The sequence below is a fragment of the Ricinus communis genome, chromosome 7 (assembly GCF_019578655.1).
Source record: "Ricinus communis isolate WT05 ecotype wild-type chromosome 7, ASM1957865v1, whole genome shotgun sequence".
Taxonomy (NCBI): domain Eukaryota; kingdom Viridiplantae; phylum Streptophyta; class Magnoliopsida; order Malpighiales; family Euphorbiaceae; genus Ricinus; species Ricinus communis.
Genome location: NC_063262.1, coordinates 9,814,399 through 9,825,805, shown reverse-complemented (window position 1 = coordinate 9,825,805; position 11,407 = coordinate 9,814,399).

The window sequence follows — 11,407 nt, the reverse complement described above, 5'->3', positions numbered from 1 at the left end:
ATAATTTCTTTATGTATTATTAGTTTAATGTTTTATCTTTCTGTTTTTACTTTAAATTTAATCTAAAAGAAATATACAGAATTCAGAAAAAAAAAAATACATAGAAAGAGTTAGAATCTTTTTTCAGAATTGATAAGAGTGGAAGGAGGGTTATAAAGAATACAATAAATTTCTCTTATTTCCACATTTTTTATTTATTATTAAACTAAAGTTTTATAAATTTAATTAAACTACTTAGCTAGTCATTTTCTCTATAAATTATAATATATTACTTTCTTTATTCTAAAACAAGTATCATTCCAAAGAAATTTTACCTTATTTTAAATTAAGAATTGTTTTAAGCAATTAAAGAGAGAGTAATTTTTCTATATATGTATACATATCATTCCACTGATTGTAACACTTATTTATATGTATAGAAATTTACTAAAATAAAATTATATATACAAAAAATATATATCCATAAATATAATAATAAACATGTAATATAACTCAAATACTTTAATATTATTATTACATCAATCGTATAAATCCAATCATTTTTCTATTCATTTGAGCAACAAAATTATTCTAGTTCAATTCTTGTTTTTATATCAATCATGATTGGTACTTGACAAGCATTGAATTATCAATTTCTTTTCCTTACAACTTGTCGGGTGCTAGCCGTCCGCATAGCGACATTGCAAATATGTCCTTATAACGGAAGATAATGATTTATATTAGCTGTCATCTTGTTTGACAAGGCCTAATAAAGGAACATTAATGATGAAAAAAAGTATAAAATATCAAATTTTTAATTTTTAATACTATAACAATTATATTACTAATAGTTTATGCTGAAATTCATTAACAACATTAACAATTTTAGCCATTAAATTTTATTGATAAAGTTTGGTAGTCATATCGAATAAATAGCAAAGTATAAAATTATATAATATTGCCATATTATCAAAATTTATAGAAATGTATCAGAATAAAATTATTTTATTTTATTACTTATTAACTTTTTAATTTTTGATATATATATATATATATATATATATATGAATTGAAGTAATTATTTTATTTAATAATTAGCAATTTATAATACAATAATCTAAAAGATATAAATTTAAAAATGAGATTGTAAAAGTTATTTCTTAAAATCATAATTAAAAATATTATATATTAAAATTAATATTAGATTTTTTTATTTATGTTCATGATAATTAAATATCATAAAATATTTTTATTTTAAAAAAATATATATATATTTCATATCATATAAAGTTTTTAATTGAGTTGTTTTAAATTTTAAATCGTGTCGGTTTCAGGTTCAGATAATTTTAAATTGTATATTAGATTGATTCAATCTCTAATTACTCAAATTTTAAATTGTTTCATATCTAAATTATTTCGTGTTGGAATAATTTTATTAAATTATACTTTTAAATAGTATAAAATTTCTATGAATCAAGTTTCTAGGTCTAGCTCAGTCTCTGTCGTATCTAACATTGCCCTTCCATCAACTTTATAAACACACGTTTGTTTTAATAAGAAAAAGACAAATTAGCTACCGATAAATGTGAAGGGACCTTATGCCCAATAATTGGAAAAAGAAAACAAACATTTGCAACTAACCAGTTAGATTTCTAGCTTTTGAAGGAGAGATATCAACCAACATGTTGGGCCCTAAAGTTGTTTCACATTAAAGGAAACCACGTGACATATCTCATTTCCTGTATAATTTACTTTTATATATTAGCTTTTGAAATTTTATTTTCTATTAATTCATTTTCTTTTTTTTTACACCTTTTATTCTTTAAAATTCTATTTTTGCTATTGGACGTAGTTTGAAGTCGCTTTTGAAGTTTATGGTCCTTGTTCTCATCCTTATTATTTTCTTCTTTTCAATAATGTCAATCTATAAATAAAAATATATTTAAATAAAAAATAAAAACAGCTCACAAAAACCTCAGAAACAATTTAAAAAAATATTTTTAATAATATCAATGGCTAATTGACTCTCACCTTAAAAATTATTTTTTAATTATTTAATAAGATTTATGGTTGCAAATTATGAATAAAAATATGATTTTATACTTTGTAAAGTTTTGTAAGTATCAATTTTTTTATCCTTTACGTCGATGGATCTGTATAATTTTTTTTCTAAAATTGAGTTAGTTTAGTTATGACTATAACCAGTTAAAATTTTTTAAATTTTTTAACTCTATGAAAAGAAGTTCAAACCTTTTTAACAAGATTAATTTTTAGTATTAATATTCTAATGTTTGTCTTAAATAGTTTGTTATTTTATTCAATTATAGAATTTTTGGTGCTTTAGTTGCAAGGAGTTGATTGAATTTGTACTTAAATTATTCTAAATAAATTCCAATTTAGCAAACTATTGGGATACTTTTACTCCTTTTAATTGCTTTTTTTATGATAATTCTAGTCTTACTATTATGTTTACTTGAAGACTATTGCTTAGTAAATTCTAATTATTGATTAAAAATTTAGGCAATAAGTCTAGTTTTTCTATTCATATAATATGATCCTGATAGATTATGTTAATTCATGCTTAGAACAGTTAAAGTTTTGAATTTTTAAGAATAAACATGCAAATCTTGTTCCACTTTTTTTAATTAGCTCTTGAAAAAATAGACTTTTTTTTACAGATGTAGGATTCTTTTTTATGGAGAAAAAATAGGTCTAATTATGGCGCTTTTAAACAAGAAGTTGATAAATATCAGAAAAAGCTTGCAATTATATTATCTACTTATGCAAAATCCAAGAAAGCTGAAGGTTTTGCTAATGAGTCTAAATCATGTGGCAGACTTAAGGAGGTGGATAGGCCAAAAACATTTAGAGGAAGAACTTTAATGTAATTATTATGTGATTTTTCTATTAATGTACTATACATGATGTTAAATATTTTTATGGTTTTACTAATAGTATTATATACTTTGAAGCTAAGTATATATTATTTTCTCTTAGACATATTTTAAGTTGTAGATTTTATTTGTTTGAATTTGTTATGAAGGGATAATGACTCTAACGGTCACTTAACTTTTCTCTAGGTCTCATTTTGGTCACTCAACTTTCATTTCAGTAGCAATGGTAGTCACTCTATGGTGAATATATAAAATATGACGTGTTTAAATTGTCTTATGATTGTGTGATATAAATCTAAAGCTTAATCCTAATCACTATCCTAATTATATTAGTGATTTAACTCATTATTTTGATGAAGGTGTAATACCTTCATTGAATTATGTCATTTATTGAGATGTGGTCCTTTTATTTGTAATGAACCCATTGTCTTAAGATTAATGCAATTACATTGTTTTGATCTAATCACTAATATGACTAAAATAATGACTAGGATTAACCTTCTGCTTTGTGTCACACAATCATAAAGCAATTTAAAACACCTCATATTTTGTATATTCACCGCGGAGTGACCACCATTGCTACCAAAATAAAAATTGAGTGACCAAAATGAAACCAAAAAAAGATTAGTGGCTAAAATAAAATCTAGAGCAAAGTTAAGTGACTGTTAGAGTCATTATCCCTTGTTATGAATGATTGTATATATTTAAATATTTTATTGCTTTAGTTTAAATGTGTAACTATTAGTCTTTTTGTCATTGAAAGAATTTCTGGATATAAACATGTTTGAGTATATTTTAAATATGCTCAGAATATACTATGATGATACCCTTTGTATATTCAAAATATACTTTAATAATACTCTTCGTATACTCGAAATAAACTTGGTATAAATTATATACGCAGAGTATATTATGTACTATTACCTATGAGGCTTGAAAAGCTGTACTTTGGTATGAGAATGCATATTATGTGACAGTCTGACCTAGAGAGCGGTCCGATAAGAGCGGGAAGTGGACGCCGGGGCAAAAGATAGGATGCTTGGACAAGGAGCGGCTTCTAGTAGGCTTCTAGGATGGCAGCACTTTAAGGTATGGGGTACATGAATGAATCGAATTGCATATCGAAATGGGATGGAAAATGGTTGATAACCTGTATATAAAGAGTTGGAACTAATCACATGATGCGCCTTTTGGTTGTTTGGCTGTGGAGTTATAGGAATTCCAAAGTTAAACGTGCTTGGTTCAGAGAAATTGCAGGATAGGGGACCTCCTCGAAAGTTCTCGAACCCGCCAAAGGGATAAAACCGTGAGGACAGTGAGAGGCCAAAGCGGAAAATATTCATGTGATCTGGTTCTGAGTTATTACAAATGATATCAGAGCAGGACCCCTCTAGTAGATGTGTGATTTGAGGATGAACCAGGTGGAAGCTGGTGGGCATGTGACAGGCTAATCTAGAGAGCAGTCCGATGAGGCTGGAAGTGGATGTCGAGGCAAAAGATATGATGCTTGGACAAGAAGCGGCTTTTGGCAGGCTTCTAGAATGACAATACTTTAAGGTATGTGAGTATATGAATAAATCGAATTGCACATCAAAATGGGGTGGGAAATAGTTGATAACCTATATGTAAAAAGTTGGAACTAATATCATAAGGTACTTTTTAGTTGTTTAGCTATTGAGTTATAGGAACTCATTGGTTCAGAGAAATTTCAAAATAGAGGACCTCCTAGGAAGTTCTCAAACCTGCCTAAGGGATAAAATCGTGAGGCCAGTGGGGGCCAAAGCGGATAATACCTCATGTGATCTATTTCTGAGTCATTACATGTTATATTAAAATTTATATACCTCATGTTTTCTTCCCAGTATCCATTGTGATAGCATGAAATATGTGTGTGTGTATATATATATATATAGATATATATATATGTGTGTGTGTGTATTTTATCTTTTCTAATTGTTTGGGATGTGAGAAATATATGTGTGAATATATATATATATATATATATATATATATATATATGTGTGTGTGTGTGTGTGTGTATTTTATCTTTTCTAATGGTTTGGGATGTGAGAAATATATGTGTGAATAAAATCAAAAGAATAAAAAGAACTTTTAGATATAAACATGTTTGAAAGTAAGTTGGATATGCTCAAAATATACTGCGATGATACTCTTTATATACTCATAATCTACTTCAACGATACTCTCTATATACTCGAAATTAATTTGGTGTAATTTATATACTCATAATATACTGAGAGTATACTATGAATTATTAACTACGAGAGTTGAAAAACTGTTGTCCTTCGGTGTGAGAATGTATGTTATATCAAAATTTACATCATGTTTTCTTCCTAATGTCAATTATGATGGTAAAATTTAGAGTATCATCTAGATGAAATAAACTCATTATATACTTAATATATATTATTTACTATAAACCTTGAAAAATGTTTTATATGTTTATGTTTCTTTTGCTACATATAGTATAGATTTTATATTCTTTTAGTTATATAAACTTGAACTATACAAATTATATATATATATATATAATTAAAATTAAAATTACCGACTCAATTTACTTATTTTATCAGTTTAAATTTTTTAGTTTCTTTGCTTTTATTATTACTCTTATTAAGAGAGTAATTTTTCTATTTTATTTTCTTGTGTTAAATACTATGAAATAATTAATGAATAGTAATATATATCACGAATAAATTTTATATATTTTTTTAAAATACAATTTAATATAATTTAAATTGGTACTTGTTATTTGAAAGGTTAAAGTTTGAAATTAATTAAATAATTTGTAAATTAATTAATAAAAAATTATTATAACTCTTTGAAATGAACATATTATTTTAAATTTAAATGAAATAGTTGGATGAGATTAAATTTAGAACTTAAAATTATTTGGTTTTTATCTAATCTTAAACTTTTTATACTATTTTTAAGAAAATGCATGTTAGTTTTCATGGTATTTTTATATATTTAAGTTTTTATTTTATTTTATTTATCTTTTCTATTAGTTTGGGATAGAAAAATATGCGTGAAGAGAATTAAATGTTAACATTCATTGAGTGGGACAATCAATGAGACTTGATACTGTGCGTGTATTTGCTGATGGGCATAAAAGTTAAATTTTTATATTATAAACGTAGCTTTGTTTATTTTTAGAAGTGTGGGTATAAAAGTTAATTGATTTAGTATTTAAGGTATTTATTTGAAAATCCCTTCATATTATTAAATTGTTTCACAGTACTATTTGGGTTCATTACTAAGAACTTCTCTATGCTAATAATAATGTTAATCATATCTTCATTATAAATAATATGTAAAATATCTTTCACATGTATATACAGAAAAAGGAAGAGATTGAGGACCATCAGAAAAGGTGTGAAAGAAAAAAAAAGGAAAGAAATTCCAATAATGAGTAAGATTCTTAATATTCATGAATAAAATTTTTATTTTCTTAGATGCTTGAAAAATATATCTATTATTAATATTTCTGAATAATTTAACTTTTCATTACTAATATGAACAAATTTATTTAATGTAATTTGAAACAATTAAAAATATTGAACAATATCATAACATATATAAATGTGTAAGAATGGAAAAATGAATAAATTTATAAAAAAGGTTTACTGATGTTTTAATTAAATTAATTATTTTAGTCATTTATTAATAAAATTAATTAGTTATTATTTACTAGTAATAATAATGATAATTATAATTAGATGATAAAAAAGAAGAAGAAATGTATTAGACATAAATGCTGTTTTGTTTTTAGTAAAAGATTTTATTTCGATCTTTTTCCTTTTAATTTAACATTTTCCTCAACTTCTTCAATTAATAAAAAATTAATTGGAACAAAGATTAATTTAATCACTAACCTTATCATGTGGGCTTAATTAACTTTTTTTCTAAATTTATGGTTTTTTTAGCTCAAATCTTTATATATTTAGCTTAAATTAATTTTATTATAAAAAAATAAGAGAGTGAGAGTCACTCTATCTTGAAAATAAAAAATAATTAGAAGTTTTATAATATTATTTTATAATTTTAATTCAATTAATATAATCAACCAACAAGTAGTTATTACCACCATTATTCTCGTTGAAACCGCTTTCACCTCTACCGTCCTCGGCACCACCATCATTGTAACATTTTCCCTCACCGTTATTATTAAGAAAAAGACAAAAAAGACATTGTAGCAATATTTATTTTTTTATTATAATTGTTTAACTATTAATATATATATATTTTTAATTTAAATAATTTAATGTAAACAATTAATATTTTTTATTTTTCATTGTATATGTTCTCTTTCTAGAGAGTGTAACTTGCTTTCTCTTTTTTATAAAAAAAAATAGAGTAAATTTGAGCTAAATATGTAAAGATTTGAGCTAAAATGCCCATAAATTTAGAAGAGAGCTAAATTGAATCTTGAATAATACGATCAGTGGCCAAATTGAACTTTATTCCAAAATAATTTTGTATTCTAGCCCAATTTCAGTTTTGGATATCCAATTTAGATGTTTATTGGATATATATAATATTTTATCTTTTTGTACAAAATTTTAAATTTTATAAAATTATTAAATTAGTTAAAAGAAAAGAAAAGAGGCTATGGCTAAATTGGATAAAACGGGAGGAAATAGACACTACAAGAACAATATAATTTATAGACGAAAAAATTATTGTCACTAATTACCCGTAGATTATCGACAGAAGAGCAACAATCTGAAATCCTAATATTTAGCGATGGAATTGAAACAGATTACCAATGAAAACTTAGTAATAAAAATATTCCGTTCCTAATTTCAGAAATAAATTTTGGCAATAAAAATTATCGACGGAATAAGGACGATTTATTGACTAATATTATCAATATATTCACTAACCATTGCTAAATAATGGTGCATATTTAGTGCTATTCAGTACTAACGATTTTATATAATTCAACAACAGTTTGGTAGTCGCTAAATTACCAACAGATTTATCTATTGTTAAGTTATTTATTTAGAACCTAACTTTCCAGTTAAGCAATTTACCAATAGATTTGTCCGGTCTTAAAAGAAATACGACCATTATGACAATTAACCAAATTAGCTCTAACCAAAGCATTGATATTCAAATTTTCCGTGGAGGGTAATTCCTCAAACCCGTAGCAATGTGCCATAAATCAATATAATTTTTAGGTCTAGCTAGAGTCTTTAGTAGAGTTTGCGTAATGAAGTATTGTTGAAGAGATAGACTTATGGGTGTCTAAAAACCAAAAGAAATTAAGCTCTTGTTTAATCCCCTTATTAGTCTCTTTCCTACCAAATATGCCATCATATATAAATTTTGAAATAAGCAAATAAATAGTTATCATTAAACACATTATTTGGCATATCATTAATATCATGTTTGTCTTGACCTGTTAATTTTTTTTCAAAACTTCTCAATCTCAAAGCTATGATGTTGTTCAAAATGCTTGCATAATTGTATCACATGTTATTGTATAATTGTGCATAAACAACGTAACTTTGATCTCTTTATCTTTAGAAGGATTATATTATAGAGTTGTGAAAAACTCTATATTTAATTCATTATAAAAGGGTAAAGCTTTGAAAGCAAAATCCTTCCAACTTAATCTATCGAAGAGAATTATTATTCTTTCAAAAATATTCAATTTAATTAAAATAGGGATATCCAAGAACTTATATAAAATTTGCTCTCTAGTGGCAAGACTAAAAAATCTATTACCCTACTCATGGGTATAGTTGTCAAATTGAGCTCCATATGTTGCATCAGATTTGTTTCTTCTTAATGAGAGCTTGAAATTACTTCATTTTCCTTTTCTTTTCTTGTTCTTGTTCTAGAGGCCATTCTTGAGTTATGTAGTAGATGCAGTAAATATTTTTAGATAGAAACTCTTGACAATTAAGAGAAAAATTAAGTTTATTGTAGAGAGAGAAAAAATAAGGAGAGAGAAAATTGACAGTGTTGTTAATGGAGGAAAGTGATGTAAGAGAGAGAAAGATATATTTATATGAGATGGGTTAACATTTTTTAGTAGTGTGTTTTAATTTAAATAAATGACTTATTTAATTATTTATTATTTATTAAAATTATTTACTCAAAGATATTTTTTATTATATTATTTTTGCCTAGAAATATCTAAAAAGTAAAAAAAAATTCAAATTTTAGCATGTAGTAGCACTTCTCGCGAGCTGGCGGTCGTTGGATTGGTGCTGCTGCTACCCTTCTCGCGACTCGCAGCTAGTTCGTGCTTACTATGATCCGCGACCACATAGCTGGCTTGCAACGTCGCTATTGGCATGCATGTGTTCGTCTATTGCTTTGCGTCTGTCTCGCTCGTGGGTGGTTCCACGAGCCCACTAGTTGCATCGAGTGGCCCACGTCCTAGGCTGCTCCGTAACCTCGCGGCTCGTGGTAAGCTTCTGCATCTGGCTTGGTCACTGATGGTTTCTTAAGTCATAGTGTGATGTTGGCTGCTATTGTGTGTCACGACCCGATCTGTGGACCCGTGACTGGCACTAGGGAATAGGTAGGCTTAAGGCTACCAAATCCCATAGTAAGCCTAACAATTCACTAACTCAATCAAGGTATAATCCAGATTCTGTCTGTCACGACCCCACTCGTGGGCCCGTGACCGGCACTAGGGAATGGGTAGGCTTAAGGCCACCGAAACCCGTAGTAAGCCTGACACTCACTGATTTAAACAAATCTCATCTCAAATTAATATTATTAAAACCATAAATTATCTTAATAGCCACATTCTACATAAATACTTCGGTCTGCCAAAAAAAACTAGGCGAGACCCGAAGCTCAGAAAATTTACAACTGATACATCTACTATTTACTACTGCGGAGAATCTAAGATTTACCATTTTACATACCAAATCAAATACTTCACCCGATGATGAAGGAGTCGGGTTACTGAATAAGAGTCGCGAGAGAACTAACAGTCACGAATCTGAAAAACAATAAATGGAGACTGTCAGTCTCGAGAGTGAGTTAAAATCAAATAATCTAGGGACTATTGCTTCTTCTCAGAAAACATAGATTATTCAAATCATACTATAATCATACCCTACTATTTCCTTCACATAAAATATTAATCATTCGAATCAAAATATCAACCATGCACGTAAATACAATCCATATTATAATCATACCACAATAAATTAATAAATGAATAAATAAAAATATATTTTTACTTTTACGGGACGAGTGGCTCGGTAGAACCCTAAACCCCAAAATCTAGTAGCCATTCGGCTCTCTTAATCCAATAAGACTGGCGCCCCGAGAGCAATGCTCGACCAGGGACCTTACCTCCAGTCTGGTCACTTAAATATCCAAATAAGCCGGCGCCCCGAGAGCAATGCTCGACCAGGGACCTTACCTCCGGCAATTTACACAAATCAGCCCAGAGAGCCATGCTCGACCAGGGCAAACCCATAAATATCTTATTACATGTCCATGATCATTACCGGTGCGCACGCGGTCCTGATGTAACCCATCAGGCGGCATGTTCTACAAGCCACATTTCCCAATTCGCAATCATCACATATAATAAATATCATTATCTGCTGAACTCATCCAACACATATCGAAATAAAGATTAAAGATTTAAGATAAAATAACGTGCAATTTGTGAGGGGAAAAATAATAACGTTTGTCTTATTATAACATACTAATAATCATATTAAGCACAAATTCTAAATAGCATATTAAAATCAGACTAGCAATAGCGCAAAGATTAAATGATTTTAACTCACAGGATTGGCGACCTCCTAGCTCTGCTCGGTAGGAGCGAGCCAATGTATGATCATCTAATCACGGAAAACAATTTATCAATACCGAGACAATCCATCATTAATCCTAGGTCTAGACTCACAGGACTGTCTAAGAATCTAGACTCGGGAACTACCGAAAATTCGGCAGAACCTCCCCTACAACACGAACATTACCCCCCGTAAAAACGGGTCCAGAACCTGCCAGAAAAACACTCCAAATATCCAACAATTAAAACAACGGGAGTCGGGTCCCCAAACTTCACTATTTCCCGACTCCGCCACACAGCACAAAACACAAGGCAGGCAACTGACAGACGATTATTTTTGACTCATAAAATCATCAAATACTCAAAATAATCTAATAGACACAATTAAACCAAGAATTTCTAAAAATAACGGGCTAAAGAAAATTACCGAGACGCTCGATCGCTCGGTCGACTCGCCTCCAGCCGCCGGAGTCCGATCGACGATCCGAACACACCATCGGACTCACAATGACGGCCGATGACGATCCCCGCCCGATTTTTCGATCCGACACCCGATCATCCGGAGAGATTTGCGGACGATCTCGACCGTCGATTCGCAAACGAAACCCGATCGCCACGAAATCAGTGCCATCGCGAAGCTTGAGGAGGAGAGTCGGGATATGTCCTCCGATCATCCCTCCTCCACGGATCTCTCCGGAAAAGCCAAAAACGCCGACCGCCACCATTTTCTCTCTCC